The sequence below is a fragment of the Anarhichas minor genome, unplaced genomic scaffold (assembly GCF_050575085.1).
Source record: "Anarhichas minor isolate MPS153535 unplaced genomic scaffold, ASM5057508v1 ptg000013l, whole genome shotgun sequence".
In the NCBI taxonomy this organism is placed as follows: Eukaryota; Metazoa; Chordata; class Actinopteri; order Perciformes; family Anarhichadidae; genus Anarhichas; species Anarhichas minor.
The window spans coordinates 171,361-191,636 of NW_027466459.1; the positions used below are offsets into that span (position 1 = coordinate 171,361).

Genomic DNA, 20,276 nt, shown 5'->3' on the forward strand with positions numbered 1-20,276 from the left:
TTCCTGTTCACGCTCTCTTCTCGCTCTTCCTGTTCACGCTCTCTTCTCGCTCTTCCTGTTCACGCTCTCTTCACGCTCTTCCTGTTCACGCTCTCTTCACGCTCGCTCTTCCTGTTCACGCTCTCTTCTCGTTCTTCCTGTTCACGCTCTCTCTTCTCGCTCTTCGGGTTAGGTTTGGGTAAGGATGTGACCACCTGGTGGAGGTCACGGGGGGCACGGGCACAAGGGGAATATTTATCTAAAAAGATCTCAGGTGTTCTTTTAAAGCAGCATAGATATGCTAAAAAATCCCCCATAGCAAACAACCTTCTAAAAAAATCAGTTAAAAATGGGTAAAAGGTTTAAAAAGACATCAGAGCAGAGGCAAGACAGGCAACGGGAGTCGACCATTTAAAGAAACCCCAGGGTCTCCAAGGTCCGTCCCCTGGTGTGGATTCCTGTAAAATTCACAAAACGGCCAAACAAGGGGATAAAGGTATAAAAGCAAACCCGCACACAGTGTTTCCTTAATAAATATATAAATAAACATAAAAAGATATAAATAACTAGAATATATAACAAATATAAAATGAGGATAAATGGGGGGAAAAAAGTTTTTTAGAAAAAGTCGGGAGTCCAAAGTGGGCCTCGTCTGCCTGTAGAGTTAAAATAGGGTTAGGTTAGGTAAGGAGCGTGGCCCTCCTAAGAGGGCCACGAGGGGCACTGGCACAAATGCTGTAAAAACAACACAGTCCCACGGTGCACTGTCCATCGCTGAGCTCTAATTCTGAGCTGCCAGTGAGACCACCACCACTCAACCAGATCGGCTTGTCCATTCTCCCACCGAGGTAAGTACAATGTTCCACAAGCACCCACACACGCCAACACATCAGACCGTTCTGTTTTGAACATGTGAAAAAATTGGTCATAAAAATTACAGCAGACTGTGTGGTCGTAACCCTGCGCTCATAGCAGACTATCTGTTCTTAATCCTGCGCTCAAAATTAAGCCTCTGTTGCAACGTTTCGGAGACATCACTCCTTCTTCAGGCAAGTGGCTTAATTTCCTCTCGTGAATTTTCGTGACCGTTTAAATGTCGCACCGTTCCTAATTGCCGTGTCCTACAGTGAGGTTATGTTTAGGGCAAAGGTCCAGGGACCGGATACTTGTAGTACTGACCCAAATTACCCGCTTCTCCATAAAGGTTACGCTTAGGGCCTAGGGCCAGGGACTGGATAAAAAATGGAAGCTGGGCCGAAGAGCGACAGCAGACTGTGTGGTCTTTACCCTGCGCTCATAGCAGACTATATGGTCTTGGCCCTGCGCTCATAGCAGACTGTATGGTCGTAACCCTGCGCTCATAGCAGACTATATGGTCTTGGCCCTGCGCTCATAGCAGAAAATCCGGTCGTAACCCTGCGCTCATAGCAGAAAATCCGGTCGTAACCCTGCGCTCATAGCAGACTGTTCTTAAATCCTGCGCTCAAAATTAGGCTTCAATCAGTTTTATGAGATAATTAACATTCAAATAATAAACTCACTATAATGCATGCTCAGCTGGAACTATGAACACCTAAGGGGGAAAGTGCATACGCTCCAGCTAAGGGAAAGGGCATATGTGATACCTGGTGTGTACAGACACTGCGATGTGACTGCCTAATATGTTTGAAAGCTACGAAAACACGCTGAAAGGCTCTCCCGTTTCCTCACTATAATGTCACATTAAATCCTATATCAACGAAAACACACAGTTTGTTGCATATAGCACCATATATTAATGCAAATCAAATTCATTCACGTCCGACCTGGTCGGCATAACTTACAGAGAACAAAAAAGAAAAGCCGTGAGACTCCCACTTGTACTCCGACACAATAAACAAGGGTGACATTCACAAAGTATACCCCAAACCCAGTGTCCCATCAGTCCCAAAGTTCCTTAATTCAACTTATATAGGATATAGACAGTAATGAAATAACGTAACTTCATTTAAACTTATATATATTTAAATATAATTTAAACATATATATATATATATTTAAATATAATTTAAACATATATATATATATATTTAAATATAATTTAAACTTATATATATATATATATATATATACTGAATATATTCATGTGGGATTTTACAAGAGTGCTCCCTGTAATAAAGCAAAATTGGTTCAGATGTGGTTGAAGAAACATTTTTTAAATGAGCTGATGACAATAATAATAATAATAATAATACATTTAATTTATATAGCGCTTTTCATAAAACTCAAAGACACTTTACATTAAAATCATCATATATAAAAGCAATAAAGACAGCAGATGGACCATCACCATCAAATCCCCGACATCTGTCCCGCTGAAGTGGATTTACTCCCACATTGGAGGCGTTTTATAAGCACAAACGTGCTTTACTCTCTCCATGCACCAGCTAAAATGGTAAAACAGCGCCACTAGCCTGATGACACTTTGTTGTGGCTGAAAACGGAACTGCATCTCATTTCCAAGTGATAGAAGTTCCGTTTTTATGAATATGTCATGTGAATTGTTAATACCCACTGTTACCATAGATACCCACAATGCCAAGGGGCATTGTGGGTCATTTTTTAGCGCATTAAAGCCAATAACTTGAAAATTAAAGCAATTTCAAATGTGAAAACAGTCTCTGTGAAGTGAGAATGAGCCAGAGACTTTGTCAGACATGGAAACAGCCAGAGAAAAAAATATGGCAACGTCAGTGAGAATGGTTTGACTTTAGAGTACTATAAATAGCTTTGGAATTCCTAGTTATACTTGGTAGCGTGTGGTCCATCTTCTGTCTTAAACAGGGGTTGATAACGAGGGCATGAGTCTCCGCTGGCCAAGTGCTATGGACATAGCAGGCTAAGGGACGACCCAGCACCCATTGGCCACGGCAGGCTAATGGGGCAGGTCTAGAGGGTGATAGTGTGTAATGAGTGCTACCTAGCCCTTGTAGCCAGTCTAGGGACAAAGGTTGGAACACAAACTGTTTTTTTTTCTAGTGTGTGTACACACACTAGAAATGTGTGTGTGTGTGTGTGTGTGTGTGTGTGTGTGTGTGTGTGTGAGTGTACTCATCGCAAAAACTGCATCTTTAGAACAAACATTTAATCCACCTTTGTTACTGCTTTGCTTGAAAACAAAACATTTGACCTGATTCTATTTCTTTAATTATGTCTAGATTTCCTTCATTTTTTATTCAGGGTCATTTCTGAGAAAGTACTTTGTGTGAGTTCAGACGAGTGTTTTTGACTTAGCATCATGGGGTCACTTACCTGTGGTGTGCACTGTAAATCAGATGCTCTCGTAAAGAGGAGGGTAATTGTGTCTTTCCTCTCAGTTAGCAAAGGCCAGATCAGTGTCTCTTTTAACCCCTTCGTAACTGTTTAACTTGTCTTGAGGTCCTTCCAAGGACCTGCAAAACATTTGCATCAAGCAGCCTTACTAATCTTTAACTAATATTAATTAATTAACTCATCAACATCTGTCACAAAAGAGACAAAATGTGAAAGACAAAAACACTTATTTCAGCAATTATTTATTCTGTTTTATTCATGTCTGTATTTATACATTTATTTATTCATTCCTGTATTGATTTAAACATTTATTATTGCATTTATTTATACTTAAAAACAATTTCGTCCTCCACACATCACGTCATCTCTTCTGTCTAATCAAAGGGATATACTTTTGTTTTCACGTTCTGAGCGAACGTTACTTTCCGTGGCCGAATGGTTAGCGTGACTGCACACAACGTCAACCTCCAATGCGCATGCGCAGATCATTGGGAAGCAGGGGTCGGAGGTTCGACTCCCGAGAGAACCTTTAATTGTGAAGGTCTCACCAGGTTCTGAGAAGGGGAGTAAATACAAAAGATTGCCTTTTTCTTCTTGTATGAATGAATAAAAGCGACAACTCGGGTCCTGTCCTGACTTCGTATCATACAATACACCCAAATATATGTAGCCACAAAACCCTGGCCTGAAAGAGGCAAATTGATGCATTTTTGCTCAATTTTGCAACCAATTGCAAGAAAAACTCCTCTGTCGAACAAAAACCTTGAATGAAAACCGATAGAGTCAAACCTCATGACATGATCACATGTTTCCTCTTGACAGGGAGCAGAGAGGGGAGGGGCTCTGAAGGCTGTATACAGCCGGCCCCCGTGTGGCCTGTGCGCCGTCACGCTTCCTTTGATTCCCTTTACATCCGATTGTTTTCTGCCCATACATGTAGCTGTATTATATCTGCCGTGCACCAGTGCACCGCCAGTCTTCATTATATTAATTTCCGTCCACACAGGTAACCGTTTTACATGCGCTGCGCGCCCCATGCAATGCCGTGCGCCGTGCATACTGTGCACAATTCAGTCTGGAGTTTATTTTGGTCTGCCCACACAGGTAAGTGTCGGGATGCAAACAGGGAGAGTGCAGAGCCTGAGACACCCATCCCCTCGAGGTTGGAGAGGAGGATCTGGTGGTTCACTGTGTCAAACGCCGCAGACAGGTCCAGGAGAATCAGGACAGAGGAGAGAGGGACGCTGTCACCGCAAGGAGGGCTGTCTCTGTCGAGTGACCCACCTTGAACCCGGACTGGTGGGGGTCCAAGAGGCTGTTCTGGTGGAGATAGGAAGACAGTTGGTTAAAGACAGCACGTTCCTGTGGTTTGGATAGAAAGGGTAGAAGAGAAACCGGTCTGACGTTCTTGACATGTGATGCTTCAGAGCTGTAGTGCTTTCAAAAAATACAAAAGTAAACTCACCGCAGACACAGGAGGTCAGGATGAAGAGCAGCAGGATCCTGCAGATCATCTTCTCCCTGTGAGAGGAGACAGAGGGGAAGAGTCACAAACACATCACCTGAAAACTCAGTTGTTAGATGAACATTTACGGTGAAATAAAAACTCACTTTATATCGGTATGCAAATCTATTGACTGTGCATGTGTGCCAGACCAGTCTTCTTCCTTTCATATCCGATCTGCTCCGGCCACACTTGTAGCTGACACATTGACATGTGATGCTTCAGAGCTGTACTGCTTTCAAAAAATACAAAAGTAGGGTTAGGGTTAGGGTTAGGGGTTAGGGTTAGGTAATAGCAAGGATACCAGACTTTTGGCGTGATGATCGTATATAGCTGTTGGCTACGTAGTGCTAGCCTCCTGAAACTTGGTGTGTGCATTCATAGCACACCAGAGCACCTTTGTATTAAGTCTGGCATCTGTAGCTGCTTCCTGTGGTATGGCTGCCATAGAGCCCCATTGGATTATTTTGGTGATGATCGTATATAGCTGTTGGCTACTTGGTGCTAGCCTCCTGAAACTTGTTGTGTGTGTTGGTATTAAGCCAGAGCACGTGTGTGTCAAGTTTGTGTGGCTCTAGCTTGTTCCTTTAGTATAGCTGTCATATACTCCCATTGCTTTGGGCTGGGGGCCTTAGAGGTCCTGGAGCCTGGCTCTTCTGGGATAAATTTTGATAGGAAGGTCCTAGAGCCTTGTAAGTGGGCTCTACCCCCACTAAGTGATTGATTGCGGTTCGATGGTCACCAAGTTTGAGGTTCTAGGCCCTTGGGAAGGGGTAATACATCCCTTTCACCATATATGGTGAAGAGGCTTAGATGGTGTACAGCTCTTGGCTGCTTGGTGCTAGCCTCCTGAAACTTGATGTGTGTATTGCTAGCATGCCCTAGCACCTTTGCAGTAAGTTTGGCGACTCTAGCTGCTTCCTAGGACCTAACCCTAAGCTATTAACACAGCCTGAGCTTTACGACACATGTATGACTGGTTGTGGTTAGTTAAACGTACTTGGGTAGGTCCTAGAGCCTTGCAAGTGGGCTCTACCCCCACTAAGTGGGTGATTGCGGTTGGATCTTCCTCTTCTCGCTCTTCCTGTTCACGCTCTCTTCTCGCTCTTCCTGTTCACGCTCTCTTCTCGCTCTTCCTGTTCACGCTCTCTTCTCGCTCTTCCTGTTCACGCTCTCTTCTCGCTCTTCCTGTTCACGCTCTCTTCACGCTCTTCCTGTTCACGCTCTCTTCACGCTCGCTCTTCCTGTTCACGTTCTCTTCACGCTCGCTCTTCCTGTTCACGCTCTCTTCTCGCTCTTCCTGTTCACGCTCTCTTCTCGCTCTTCCTGTTCACGCTCTCTTCACGCTCGCTCTTCCTGTTCACGCTCTCTTCTCGTTCTTCCTGTTCACGCTCTCTCTTCTCGCTCTTCGGGTTAGGGTTAGGTTTGGGTAAGGATGTGACCACCTGGTGGAGGTCACGGGGGGCACGGGCACAAGGGGAATATTTATCTAAAAAGATCTCAGGTGTTCTTTTAAAGCAGCATAGATATGCTAAAAAATCCCCCATAGCAAACAACCTTCTAAAAAAATCAGTTAAAAATGGGTAAAAGGTTTAAAAAGACATCAGAGCAGAGGCAAGACAGGCAACGGGAGTCGACCATTTAAAGAAACCCCAGGGTCTCCAAGGTCCGTCCCCTGGTGTGGATTCCTGTAAAATTCACAAAACGGCCAAACAAGGGGATAAAGGTATAAAAGCAAACCCGCACACAGTGTTTCCTTAATAAATATATAAATAAACATAAAAAGATATAAATAACTAGAATATATAACAAATATAAAATGAGGATAAATGGGGGGAAAAAAGTTTTTTAGAAAAAGTCGGGAGTCCAAAGTGGGCCTCGTCTGCCTGTAGAGTTAAAATAGGGTTAGGTTAGGTAAGGAGCGTGGCCCTCCTAAGAGGGCCACGAGGGGCACTGGCACAAATGCTGTAAAAACAACACAGTCCCACGGTGCACTGTCCATCGCTGAGCTCTAATTCTGAGCTGCCAGTGAGACCACCACCACTCAACCAGATCGGCTTGTCCATTCTCCCACCGAGGTAAGTACAATGTTCCACAAGCACCCACACACGCCAACACATCAGACCGTTCTGTTTTGAACATGTGAAAAAATTGGTCATAAAAATTACAGCAGACTGTGTGGTCGTAACCCTGCGCTCATAGCAGACTATCTGTTCTTAATCCTGCGCTCAAAATTAAGCCTCTGTTGCAACGTTTCGGAGACATCACTCCTTCTTCAGGCAAGTGGCTTAATTTCCTCTCGTGAATTTTCGTGACCGTTTAAATGTCGCACCGTTCCTAATTGCCGTGTCCTACAGTGAGGTTATGTTTAGGGCAAAGGTCCAGGGACCGGATACTTGTAGTACTGACCCAAATTACCCGCTTCTCCATAAAGGTTACGCTTAGGGCCTAGGGCCAGGGACTGGATAAAAAATGGAAGCTGGGCCGAAGAGCGACAGCAGACTGTGTGGTCTTTACCCTGCGCTCATAGCAGACTATATGGTCTTGGCCCTGCGCTCATAGCAGACTGTATGGTCGTAACCCTGCGCTCATAGCAGACTATATGGTCTTGGCCCTGCGCTCATAGCAGAAAATCCGGTCGTAACCCTGCGCTCATAGCAGAAAATCCGGTCGTAACCCTGCGCTCATAGCAGACTGTTCTTAAATCCTGCGCTCAAAATTAGGCTTCAATCAGTTTTATGAGATAATTAACATTCAAATAATAAACTCACTATAATGCATGCTCAGCTGGAACTATGAACACCTAAGGGGGAAAGTGCATACGCTCCAGCTAAGGGAAAGGGCATATGTGATACCTGGTGTGTACAGACACTGCGATGTGACTGCCTAATATGTTTGAAAGCTACGAAAACACGCTGAAAGGCTCTCCCGTTTCCTCACTATAATGTCACATTAAATCCTATATCAACGAAAACACACAGTTTGTTGCATATAGCACCATATATTAATGCAAATCAAATTCATTCACGTCCGACCTGGTCGGCATAACTTACAGAGAACAAAAAAGAAAAGCCGTGAGACTCCCACTTGTACTCCGACACAATAAACAAGGGTGACATTCACAAAGTATACCCCAAACCCAGTGTCCCATCAGTCCCAAAGTTCCTTAATTCAACTTATATAGGATATAGACAGTAATGAAATAACGTAACTTCATTTAAACTTATATATATTTAAATATAATTTAAACATATATATATATATATATTTAAATATAATTTAAACATATATATATATATATTTAAATATAATTTAAACATATATATATATATATATATATATATACTGAATATATTCATGTGGGATTTTACAAGAGTGCTCCCTGTAATAAAGCAAAATTGGTTCAGATGTGGTTGAAGAAACATTTTTTAAATGAGCTGATGACAATAATAATAATAATAATAATACATTTAATTTATATAGCGCTTTTCATAAAACTCAAAGACACTTTACATTAAAATCATCATATATAAAAGCAATAAAGACAGCAGATGGACCATCACCATCAAATCCCCGACATCTGTCCCGCTGAAGTGGATTTACTCCCACATTGGAGGCGTTTTATAAGCACAAACGTGCTTTACTCTCTCCATGCACCAGCTAAAATGGTAAAACAGCGCCACTAGCCCGATGACACTTTGTTGTGGCTGAAAACGGAACTGCATCTCATTTCCAAGTGATAGAAGTTCCGTTTTTATGAATATGTCATGTGAATTGTTAATACCCACTGTTACCATAGATACCCACAATGCCAAGGGGCATTGTGGGTCATTTTTTAGCGCATTAAAGCCAATAACTTGAAAATTAAAGCAATTTCAAATGTGAAAACAGTCTCTGTGAAGTGAGAATGAGCCAGAGACTTTGTCAGACATGGAAATAGCCAGAGAAAAAAATATGGCAACGTCAGTGAGAATGGTTTGACTTTAGAGTACTATAAATAGCTTTGGAATTCCTAGTTATACTTGGTAGCGTGTGGTCCATCTTCTGTCTTAAACAGGGGTTGATAACGAGGGCATGAGTCTCCGCTGGCCAAGTGCTATGGACATAGCAGGCTAAGGGACGACCCAGCACCCATTGGCCACGGCAGGCTAATGGGGCAGGTCTAGAGGGTGATAGTGTGTAATGAGTAGCGAGTCTAGGGACAAAGGTTGGAACACAAACTGCTTTTTTTTCCAGTCTTCCAAGACTTTTCTAGTGTGTATAATATATACACACACTATAAATGTGTGTCTCTGTGTGTGTGTGTGTGTGTGTGTGTGTGTGTGTGTGTGTGTGTGTGAGTGTACTCATGTCAAAAACTGCATCTTTAGAACAAACATTTAATCCACCTTTGTTACTGCTTTGCTTGAAAACAAAACATTTGACCTGATTCTATTTCTTTAATTATGTCTAGATTTCCTTCATTTTTTATTCAGGGTCATTTCTGAGAAAGTACTTTGTGTGAGTTCAGACGAGTGTTTTTGACTTAGCATCATGGGGTCACTTACCTGTGGTGTGCACTGTCAATCAGATGCTCTCGTAAAGAGGAGGGTAATTGTGTCTTTCCTCTCAGTTAGCAAAGGCCAGATCAGTGTCTCTTTTAACCCCTTCGTAACTGTTTAACTTGTCTTGAGGTCCTTCCAAGGACCTGCAAAACATTTGCATCAAGCAGCCTTACTAATCTTTAACTAATATTAATTAATTAACTCATCAACATCTGTCACAAAAGAGACAAAATGTGAAAGACAAAAACACTTATTTCAGCAATTATTTATTCTGTTTTATTCATGTCTGTATTTATACATTTATTTATTCATTCCTGTATTGATTTAAACATTTATTATTGCATTTATTTATACTTAAAAACAATTTCGTCCTCCACACATCACATGTCATCTCTTCTGTCTAATCAAAGGGATATACTTTTGTTTTCAAGTTCTGAGCGAACGTTACTTTCCGTGGCCGAATGGTTAGCGTGACTGCACACAACGTAAACCTCCAATGCGCATGCGCAGATCATTGGGAAGCAGGGGTCGGTGGTTCGACTCCCGAGAGAACCTTTAATTGTGAAGGTCTCACCAGGTTCTGAGAAGGGGAGTAAATACAAAAGATTGCCTTTTTCTTCTTGTATGAATGAATAAAAGCGACAACTCGGGTCCTGTCCTGACTTCGTATCATACAATACACCCAAATATATGTAGCCACAAAACCCTGGCCTGAAAGAGGCAAATTGATGCATTTTTGCTCAATTTTGCAACCAATTGCAAGAAAAACTCCTCTGTCGAACAAAAACCTTGAATGAAAACCAATAGAGTCAAACCTCATGACATGATCACATGTTTCCTCTTGACAGGGAGCAGAGAGGGGAGGGGCTCTGAAGGCTGTATACAGCCGGCCCCCGTGTGGCCTGTGCGCCGTCACGCTTCCTTTGATTCCCTTTACATCCGATTGTTTTCTGCCCATACATGTAGCTGTATTATATCTGCCGTGCACCAGTGCACCGCCAGTCTTCATTATATTAATTCGGAAACTGCTGAAGATGACTTTTACGCACGTGCCCAGGCTCAATGCACCATTCACACTTGACTGCAAACATTTCAGATGCCAGACGACATGATTTCCGAATGGATTCAGTCACAGCTGCTGTGTCATTGAGTGACAGTAAATGTCTAGTACACTTAAAGCCTCCCCTGTATAGCTCTAAGAATTCCCTTTAAAGGCCGGAACAGCGCCACTTTTTTTTCATTAGCCCAAAAATGCTACTAGCGCAGTCCTCGTTAGTTTAGTGGATAGTATCTCCGCTTGTCACGCGGAAGACCAGGGTTCGATTCCCTGACGGGCAGTTTTCTACCAGTTGCTAGTAAGACAACAGCCATTTAACACAGAGACGATACATATCAAGCATGTTCCTGCTGTCAGAGACCGCTTCACATTAACGATATGATTGCCTACCTCGGCATGCATGAAAGGTTGCGCATCAGAATGGAAAATTCTGCTTCTTTTCATCCAGTTTGCTGGGAACGCTAGTCAGAACACTTTGATTGTGTGGAGGAAAAGCTAACCCTGGGGCAGTTGTACTTACCCAGTTTCTGACAATTCCACTACGTAGAGTGTTATTGTGTGGAGTAAGCAGGAACAAAGAATACTGTTTCCGCCCAGTTTCGAACGGGGGACTTTTCGCGTGTAAAGCTAACGTGATAACCACTACACTACGGAAACTGCTGAAGATGACTTTTACGCACGTGCCCAGGCTCAATGCACCATTCACACTTGAGTGCAAACATTTCAGATGCCAGACGACATGATTTCCGAATGGATTCAGTCACAGCTGCTGTGTCATTGAGTGACAGTAAATGTCTAGTACACTTAAAGCCTCCCCTGTATAGCTCTAAGAATTCCCTTTAAAGGCCGGAACAGCGCCACTTTTTTTTCATTAGCCCAAAAATGCTACTAGCGCAGTCCTCGTTAGTTTAGTGGATAGTATCTCCGCTTGTCACGCGGAAGACCAGGGTTCGATTCCCTGACGGGCAGTTTTCTACCAGTTGCTAGTAAGACAACAGCCATTTAACACAGAGACGATACATATCAAGCATGTTCCTGCTGTCAGAGACCGCTTCACATTAACGATATGATTGCCTACCTCGGCATGCATGAAAGGTTGTGCATCAGAATGGAAAATTCTGCTTCTTTTCATCCAGTTTGCTGGGAACGCTAGTCAGAACACTTTGATTGTGTGGAGGAAAAGCTAACCCTGGGGCAGTTGTACTTACCCAGTTTCTGACAATTCCACTACGTAGAGTGTTATTGTGTGGAGTAAGCAGGAACAAAGAATACTGTTTCCGCCCAGTTTCGAACGGGGGACTTTTCGCGTGTAAAGCTAACGTGATAACCACTACACTACGGAAACTGCTGAAGATGACTTTTACGCACGTGCCCAGGCTCAATGCACCATTCACACTTGACTGCAAACATTTCAGATGCCAGACGACATGATTTCCGAATGGATTCAGTCACAGCTGCTGTGTCATTGAGTGACAGTAAATGTCTAGTACACTTAAAGCCTCCCCTGTATAGCTCTAAGAATTCCCTTTAAAGGCCGGAACAGCGCCACTTTTTTTTCATTAGCCCAAAAATGCTACTAGCGCAGTCCTTGTTAGTATAGTGGATAGTATCTCCGCTTGTCACGCGGAAGACCAGGGTTCGATTCCCTGACGGGGAGTTTTCTACCAGTTGCTAGTAAGACAACAGCAATTTAACACAGAGATGATACATATCAAGCATGTTCCTGCTGTCAGAGACCGCTTCACATTAACGATATGATTGCCTACCTCGGCATGCATGAAAGGTTGCGCATCAGAATGGAAAATTCTGCTTCTTTTCATCCAGTTTGCTGGGAACGCTAGTCAGAACACTTTGATTGTGTGGAGGAAAAGCTAACCCTGGGGCAGTTGTACTTACCCAGTTTCTGACAATTCCACTACGTAGAGTGTTATTGTGTGGAGTAAGCAGGAACAAAGAATACTGTTTCCGCCCAGTTTCGAACGGGGGACTTTTCGCGTGTAAAGCTAACGTGATAACCACTACACTACGGAAACTGCTGAAGATGACTTTTACGCACGTGCCCAGGCTCAATGCACCATTCACACTTGAGTGCAAACATTTCAGATGCCAGACGACATGATTTCCGAATGGATTCAGTCACAGCTGCTGTGTCATTGAGTGACAGTAAATGTCTAGTACACTTAAAGCCTCCCCTGTATAGCTCTAAGAATTCCCTTTAAAGGCCGGAACAGCGCCACTTTTTTTTCATTAGCCCAAAAATGCTACTAGCGCAGTCCTCGTTAGTTTAGTGGATAGTATCTCCGCTTGTCACGCGGAAGACCAGGGTTCGATTCCCTGACGGGGAGTTTTCTACCAGTTGCTAGTAAGACAACAGCCATTTAACACAGAGACGATACATATCAAGCATGTTCCTGCTGTCAGAGACCGCTTCACATTAACGATATGATTGCCTACCTCGGCATGCATGAAAGGTTGCGCATCAGAATGGAAAATTCTGCTTCTTTTCATCCAGTTTGCTGGGAACGCTAGTCAGAACACTTTGATTGTGTGGAGGAAAAGCTAACCCTGGGGCAGTTGTACTTACCCAGTTTCTGACAATTCCACTACGTAGAGTGTTATTGTGTGGAGTAAGCAGGAACAAAGAATACTGTTTCCGCCCAGTTTCGAACGGGGGACTTTTCGCGTGTAAAGCTAACGTGATAACCACTACACTACGGAAACTGCTGAAGATGACTTTTACGCACGTGCCCAGGCTCAATGCACCATTCACACTTGACTGCAAACATTTCAGATGCCAGACGACATGATTTCCGAATGGATTCAGTCACAGCTGCTGTGTCATTGAGTGACAGTAAATGTCTAGTACACTTAAAGCCTCCCCTGTATAGCTCTAAGAATTCCCTTTAAAGGCCGGAACAGCGCCACTTTTTTTTCATTAGCCCAAAAATGCTACTAGCGCAGTCCTCGTTAGTATAGTGGATAGTATCTCCGCTTGTCACGCGGAAGACCAGGGTTCGATTCCCTGACGGGGAGTTTTCTACCAGTTGCTAGTAAGACAACAGCCATTTAACACAGAGACGATACATATCAAGCATGTTCCTGCTGTCAGAGACCGCTTCACATTAACGATATGATTGCCTACCTCGGCATGCATGAAAGGTTGCGCATCAGAATGGAAAATTCTGCTTCTTTTCATCCAGTTTGCTGGGAACGCTAGTCAGAACACTTTGATTGTGTGGAGGAAAAGCTAACCCTGGGGCAGTTGTACTTACCCAGTTTCTGACAATTCCACTACGTAGAGTGTTATTGTGTGGAGTAAGCAGGAACAAAGAATACTGTTTCCGCCCAGTTTCGAACGGGGGACTTTTCGCGTGTAAAGCTAACGTGATAACCACTACACTACGGAAACTGCTGAAGATGACTTTTACGCACGTGCCCAGGCTCAATGCACCATTCACACTTGACTGCAAACATTTCAGATGCCAGACGACATGATTTCCGAATGGATTCAGTCACAGCTGCTGTGTCATTGAGTGACAGTAAATGTCTAGTACACTTAAAGCCTCCCCTGTATAGCTCTAAGAATTCCCTTTAAAGGCCGGAACAGCGCCACTTTTTTTTCATTAGCCCAAAAATGCTACTAGCGCAGTCCTCGTTAGTTTAGTGGATAGTATCTCCGCTTGTCACGCGGAAGACCAGGGTTCGATTCCCTGACGGGGAGTTTTCTACCAGTTGCTAGTAAGACAACAGCCATTTAACACAGAGACGATACATATCAAGCATGTTCCTGCTGTCAGAGACCGCTTCACATTAACGATATGATTGCCTACCTCGGCATGCATGAAAGGTTGCGCATCAGAATGGAAAATTCTGCTTCTTTTCATCCAGTTTGCTGGGAACGCTAGTCAGAACACTTTGATTGTGTGGAGGAAAAGCTAACCCTGGGGCAGTTGTACTTACCCAGTTTCTGACAATTCCACTACGTAGAGTGTTATTGTGTGGAGTAAGCAGGAACAAAGAATACTGTTTCCGCCCAGTTTCGAACGGGGGACTTTTCGCGTGTAAAGCTAACGTGATAACCACTACACTACGGAAACTGCTGAAGATGACTTTTACGCACGTGCCCAGGCTCAATGCACCATTCACACTTGAGTGCAAACATTTCAGATGCCAGACGACATGATTTCCGAATGGATTCAGTCACAGCTGCTGTGTCATTGAGTGACAGTAAATGTCTAGTACACTTAAAGCCTCCCCTGTATAGCTCTAAGAATTCCCTTTAAAGGCCGGAACAGCGCCACTTTTTTTTCATTAGCCCAAAAATGCTACTAGCGCAGTCCTCGTTAGTTTAGTGGATAGTATCTCCGCTTGTCACGCGGAAGACCAGGGTTCGATTCCCTGACGGGGAGTTTTCTACCAGTTGCTAGTAAGACAACAGCCATTTAACACAGAGACGATACATATCAAGCATGTTCCTGCTGTCAGAGACCGCTTCACATTAACGATATGATTGCCTACCTCGGCATGCATGAAAGGTTGCGCATCAGAATGGAAAATTCTGCTTCTTTTCATCCAGTTTGCTGGGAACGCTAGTCAGAACACTTTGATTGTGTGGAGGAAAAGCTAACCCTGGGGCAGTTGTACTTACCCAGTTTCTGACAATTCCACTACGTAGAGTGTTATTGTGTGGAGTAAGCAGGAACAAAGAATACTGTTTCCGCCCAGTTTCGAACGGGGGACTTTTCGCGTGTAAAGCTAACGTGATAACCACTACACTACGGAAACTGCTGAAGATGACTTTTACGCACGTGCCCAGGCTCAATGCACCATTCACACTTGACTGCAAACATTTCAGATGCCAGACGACATGATTTCCGAATGGATTCAGTCACAGCTGCTGTGTCATTGAGTGACAGTAAATGTCTAGTACACTTAAAGCCTCCCCTGTATAGCTCTAAGAATTCCCTTTAAAGGCCGGAACAGCGCCACTTTTTTTTCATTAGCCCAAAAATGCTACTAGCGCAGTCCTCGTTAGTATAGTGGATAGTATCTCCGCTTGTCACGCGGAAGACCAGGGTTCGATTCCCTGACGGGGAGTTTTCTACCAGTTGCTAGTAAGACAACAGCCATTTAACACAGAGACGATACATATCAAGCATGTTCCTGCTGTCAGAGACCGCTTCACATTAACGATATGATTGCCTACCTCGGCATGCATGAAAGGTTGCGCATCAGAATGGAAAATTCTGCTTCTTTTCATCCAGTTTGCTGGGAACGCTAGTCAGAACACTTTGATTGTGTGGAGGAAAAGCTAACCCTGGGGCAGTTGTACTTACCCAGTTTCTGACAATTCCACTACGTAGAGTGTTATTGTGTGGAGTAAGCAGGAACAAAGAATACTGTTTCCGCCCAGTTTCGAACGGGGGACTTTTCGCGTGTAAAGCTAACGTGATAACCACTACACTACGGAAACTGCTGAAGATGACTTTTACGCACGTGCCCAGGCTCAATGCACCATTCACACTTGACTGCAAACATTTCAGATGCCAGACGACATGATTTCCGAATGGATTCAGTCACAGCTGCTGTGTCATTGAGTGACAGTAAATGTCTAGTACACTTAAAGCCTCCCCTGTATAGCTCTAAGAATTCCCTTTAAAGGCCGGAACAGCGCCACTTTTTTTTCATTAGCCCAAAAATGCTACTAGCGCAGTCCTCGTTAGTTTAGTGGATAGTATCTCCGCTTGTCACGCGGAAGACCAGGGTTCGATTCCCTGACGGGGAGTTTTCTACCAGTTGCTAGTAAGACAACAGCCATTTAACACAGAGACGATACATATCAAGCATGTTCCTGCTGTCAGAGACCGCTTCACATTAACGATATGATTGCCTACCTCGGCATGCATGAAAGGTTGCGCATCAGAATGGAAAATTCTGCTTCTTTTCATCCAGTTTGCTGGGAACGCTAGTCAGAACACTTTGATTGTGTGGAGGAAAAGCTAACCCTGGGGCAGTTGTACTTACCCAGTTTCTGACAATTCCACTACGTAGAGTGTTATTGTGTGGAGTAAGCAGGAACAAAGAATACTGTTTCCGCCCAGTTTCGAACGGGGGACTTTTCGCGTGTAAAGCTAACGTGATAACCACTACACTACGGAAACTGCTGAAGATGACTTTTACGCACGTGCCCAGGCTCAATGCACCATTCACACTTGACTGCAAACATTTCAGATGCCAGACGACATGATTTCCGAATGGATTCAGTCACAGCTGCTGTGTCATTGAGTGACAGTAAATGTCTAGTACACTTAAAGCCTCCCCTGTATAGCTCTAAGAATTCCCTTTTAAGGCCGGAACAGCGCCACTTTTTTTTCATTAGCCCAAAAATGCTACTAGCGCAGTCCTCGTTAGTATAGTGGATAGTATCTCCGCTTGTCACGCGGAAGACCAGGGTTCGATTCCCTGACGGGGAGTTTTCTACCAGTTGCTAGTAAGACAACAGCAATTTAACACAGAGACGATACATATCAAGCATGTTCCTGCTGTCAGAGACCGCTTCACATTAACGATATGATTGCCTACCTCGGCATGCATGAAAGGTTGCGCATCAGAATGGAAAATTCTGCTTCTTTTCATCCAGTTTGCTGGGAACGCTAGTCAGAACACTTTGATTGTGTGGAGGAAAAGCTAACCCTGGGGCAGTTGTACTTACCCAGTTTCTGACAATTCCACTACGTAGAGTGTTATTGTGTGGAGTAAGCAGGAACAAAGAATACTGTTTCCGCCCAGTTTCGAACGGGGGACTTTTCGCGTGTAAAGCTAACGTGATAACCACTACACTACGGAAACTGCTGAAGATGACTTTTACGCACGTGCCCAGGCTCAATGCACCATTCACACTTGAGTGCAAACATTTCAGATGCCAGACGACATGATTTCCGAATGGATTCAGTCACAGCTGCTGTGTCATTGAGTGACAGTAAATGTCTAGTACACTTAAAGCCTCCCCTGTATAGCTCTAAGAATTCCCTTTAAAGGCCGGAACAGCGCCACTTTTTTTTCATTAGCCCAAAAATGCTACTAGCGCAGTCCTCGTTAGTTTAGTGGATAGTATCTCCGCTTGTCACGCGGAAGACCAGGGTTCGATTCCCTGACGGGGAGTTTTCTACCAGTTGCTAGTAAGACAACAGCCATTTAACACAGAGACGATACATATCAAGCATGTTCCTGCTGTCAGAGACCGCTTCACATTAACGATATGATTGCCTACCTCGGCATGCATGAAAGGTTGCGCATCAGAATGGAAAATTCTGCTTCTTTTCATCCAGTTTGCTGGGAACGCTAGTCAGAACACTTTGATTGTGTGGAGGAAAAGCTAACCCTGGGGCAGTTGTACTTACCCAGTTTCTGACAATTCCACTACGTAGAGTGTTATTGTGTGGAGTAAGCAGGAACAAAGAATACTGTTTCCGCCCAGTTTCGAACGGGGGACTTTTCGCGTGTAAAGCTAACGTGATAACCACTACACTACGGAAACTGCTGAAGATGACTTTTACGCACGTGCCCAGGCTCAATGCACCATTCACACTTGACTGCAAACATTTCAGATGCCAGACGACATGATTTCCGAATGGATTCAGTCACAGCTGCTGTGTCATTGAGTGACAGTAAATGTCTAGTACACTTAAAGCCTCCCCTGTATAGCTCTAAGAATTCCCTTTAAAGGCCGGAACAGCGCCACTTTTTTTTCATTAGCCCAAAAATGCTACTAGCGCAGTCCTCGTTAGTTTAGTGGATAGTATCTCCGCTTGTCACGCGGAAGACCAGGGTTCGATTCCCTGACGGGGAGTTTTCTACCAGTTGCTAGTAAGACAACAGCCATTTAACACAGAGACGATACATATCAAGCATGTTCCTGCTGTCAGAGACCGCTTCACATTAACGATATGATTGCCTACCTCGGCATGCATGAAAGGTTGCGCATCAGAATGGAAAATTCTGCTTCTTTTCATCCAGTTTGCTGGGAACGCTAGTCAGAACACTTTGATTGTGTGGAGGAAAAGCTAACCCTGGGGCAGTTGTACTTACCCAGTTTCTGACAATTCCACTACGTAGAGTGTTATTGTGTGGAGTAAGCAGGAACAAAGAATACTGTTTCCGCCCAGTTTCAAACGGGGGACTTTTCGCGTGTAAAGCTAACGTGATAACCACTACACTACGGAAACTGCTGAAGATGACTTTTACGCACGTGCCCAGGCTCAATGCACCATTCACACTTGACTGCAAACATTTCAGATGCCAGACGACATGATTTCCGAATGGATTCAGTCACAGCTGCTGTGTCATTGAGTGACAGTAAATGTCTAGTACACTTAAAGCCTCCCCTGTATAGCTCTAAGAATTCCCTTTAAAGGCCGGAACAGCGCCACTTTTTTTTCATTAGCCCAAAAATGCTACTAGCGCAGTCCTCGTTAGTTTAGTGGATAGTATCTCCGCTTGTCACGCGGAAGACCAGGGTTCGATTCCCTGACGGGGAGTTTTCTACCAGTTGCTAGTAAGACAACAGCCATTTAACACAGAGACGATACATATCAAGCATGTTCCTGCTGTCAGAGACCGCTTCACATTAACGATATGATTGCCTACCTCGGCATGCATGAAAGGTTGCGCATCAGAATGGAAAATTCTGCTTCTTTTCATCCAGTTTGCTGGGAACGCTAGTCAGAACACTTTGATTGTGTGGAGGAAAAGCTAACCCTGGGGCAGTTGTACTTACCCAGTTTCTGACAATTCCACTACGTAGAGTGTTATTGTGTGGAGTAAGCAGGAACAAAGAATACTGTTTCCGCCCAGTTTCGAACGGGGGACTTTTCGCGTGTAAAGCTAACGTGATAACCACTACACTACGGAAACTGCTGAAGATGACTTTTACGCACGTGCCCAGGCTCAATGCACCATTCACACTTGACTGCAAACATTTCAGATGCCAGACGACATGATTTCCGAATGGATTCAGTCACAGCTGCTGTGTCATTGAGTGACAGTAAATGTCTAGTACACTTAAAGCCTCCCCTGTATAGCTCTAAGAATTCCCTTTAAAGGCCGGAACAGCGCCACTTTTTTTTCATTAGCCCAAAAATGCTACTAGCGCAGTCCTCGTTAGTTTAGTGGATAGTATCTCCGCTTGTCACGCGGAAGACCAGGGTTCGATTCCCTGACGGGGAGTTTTCTACCAGTTGCTAGTAAGACAACAACCATTTAACACAGAGACGATACATATCAAGCATGTTCCTGCTGTCAGAGACCGCTTCACATTAACGATATGATTGCCTACCTCGGCATGCATGAAAGGTTGCGCATCAGAATGGAAAATTCTGCTTCTTTTCATCCAGTTTGCTGGGAACGCTAGTCAGAACACTTTGATTATGTGGAGGAAAAGCTAACCCTGGGGCAGTTGTACTTACCCAGTTTCTGACAATTCCACTATGTAGAGTGTTATTGTGTGGATTAAGCAGGAACAAAGAATACTGTTTCCGCCCAGTTTCGAACAGGGGACTTTTCGCGTGTAAAGCCAACGTGATAACCACTACACTACGGAAACTGCTGAAGATGACTTTTACGCACGTGCCCAGGCTCAATGCACCATTCACACTTGAGTGCAAACATTTCAGATGCCAGACGACATGATTTCCGAATGGATTCAGTCACAGCTGCTGTGTCATTGAGTGACAGTAAATGTCTAGTACACTTAAAGCCTCCCCTGTATAGCTCTAAGAATTCCCTTTAAAGGCCGGAACAGCGCCACTTTTTTTTCATTAGCCCAAAAATGCTACTAGCGCAGTCCTCGTTAGTTTAGTGGATAGTATCTCCGCTTGTCACG

General features: G+C 44.0%; 3 non-coding genes across 3 annotated transcripts; all 3 read left to right on the plus strand.

The window, feature by feature from the left end:
• The first annotated feature begins 13,357 nt into the window (after positions 1 to 13,357).
• Positions 13,358 to 13,429, plus strand: trnad-guc (transfer RNA aspartic acid (anticodon GUC)). The gene has a single exon. It is a non-coding gene; the product is annotated as a tRNA-Asp (tRNA).
• Positions 13,430 to 15,421: 1,992 nt separating this feature from the next.
• On the plus strand, positions 15,422 to 15,493 carry trnad-guc (transfer RNA aspartic acid (anticodon GUC)). The gene has a single exon. It is a non-coding gene; the product is annotated as a tRNA-Asp (tRNA).
• A 1,304-nt stretch (positions 15,494 to 16,797) lies between these two features.
• On the plus strand, positions 16,798 to 16,869 carry trnad-guc (transfer RNA aspartic acid (anticodon GUC)). Its single transcript has one exon. It is a non-coding gene; the product is annotated as a tRNA-Asp (tRNA).
• The last annotated feature ends 3,407 nt before the right edge of the window (positions 16,870 to 20,276 follow it).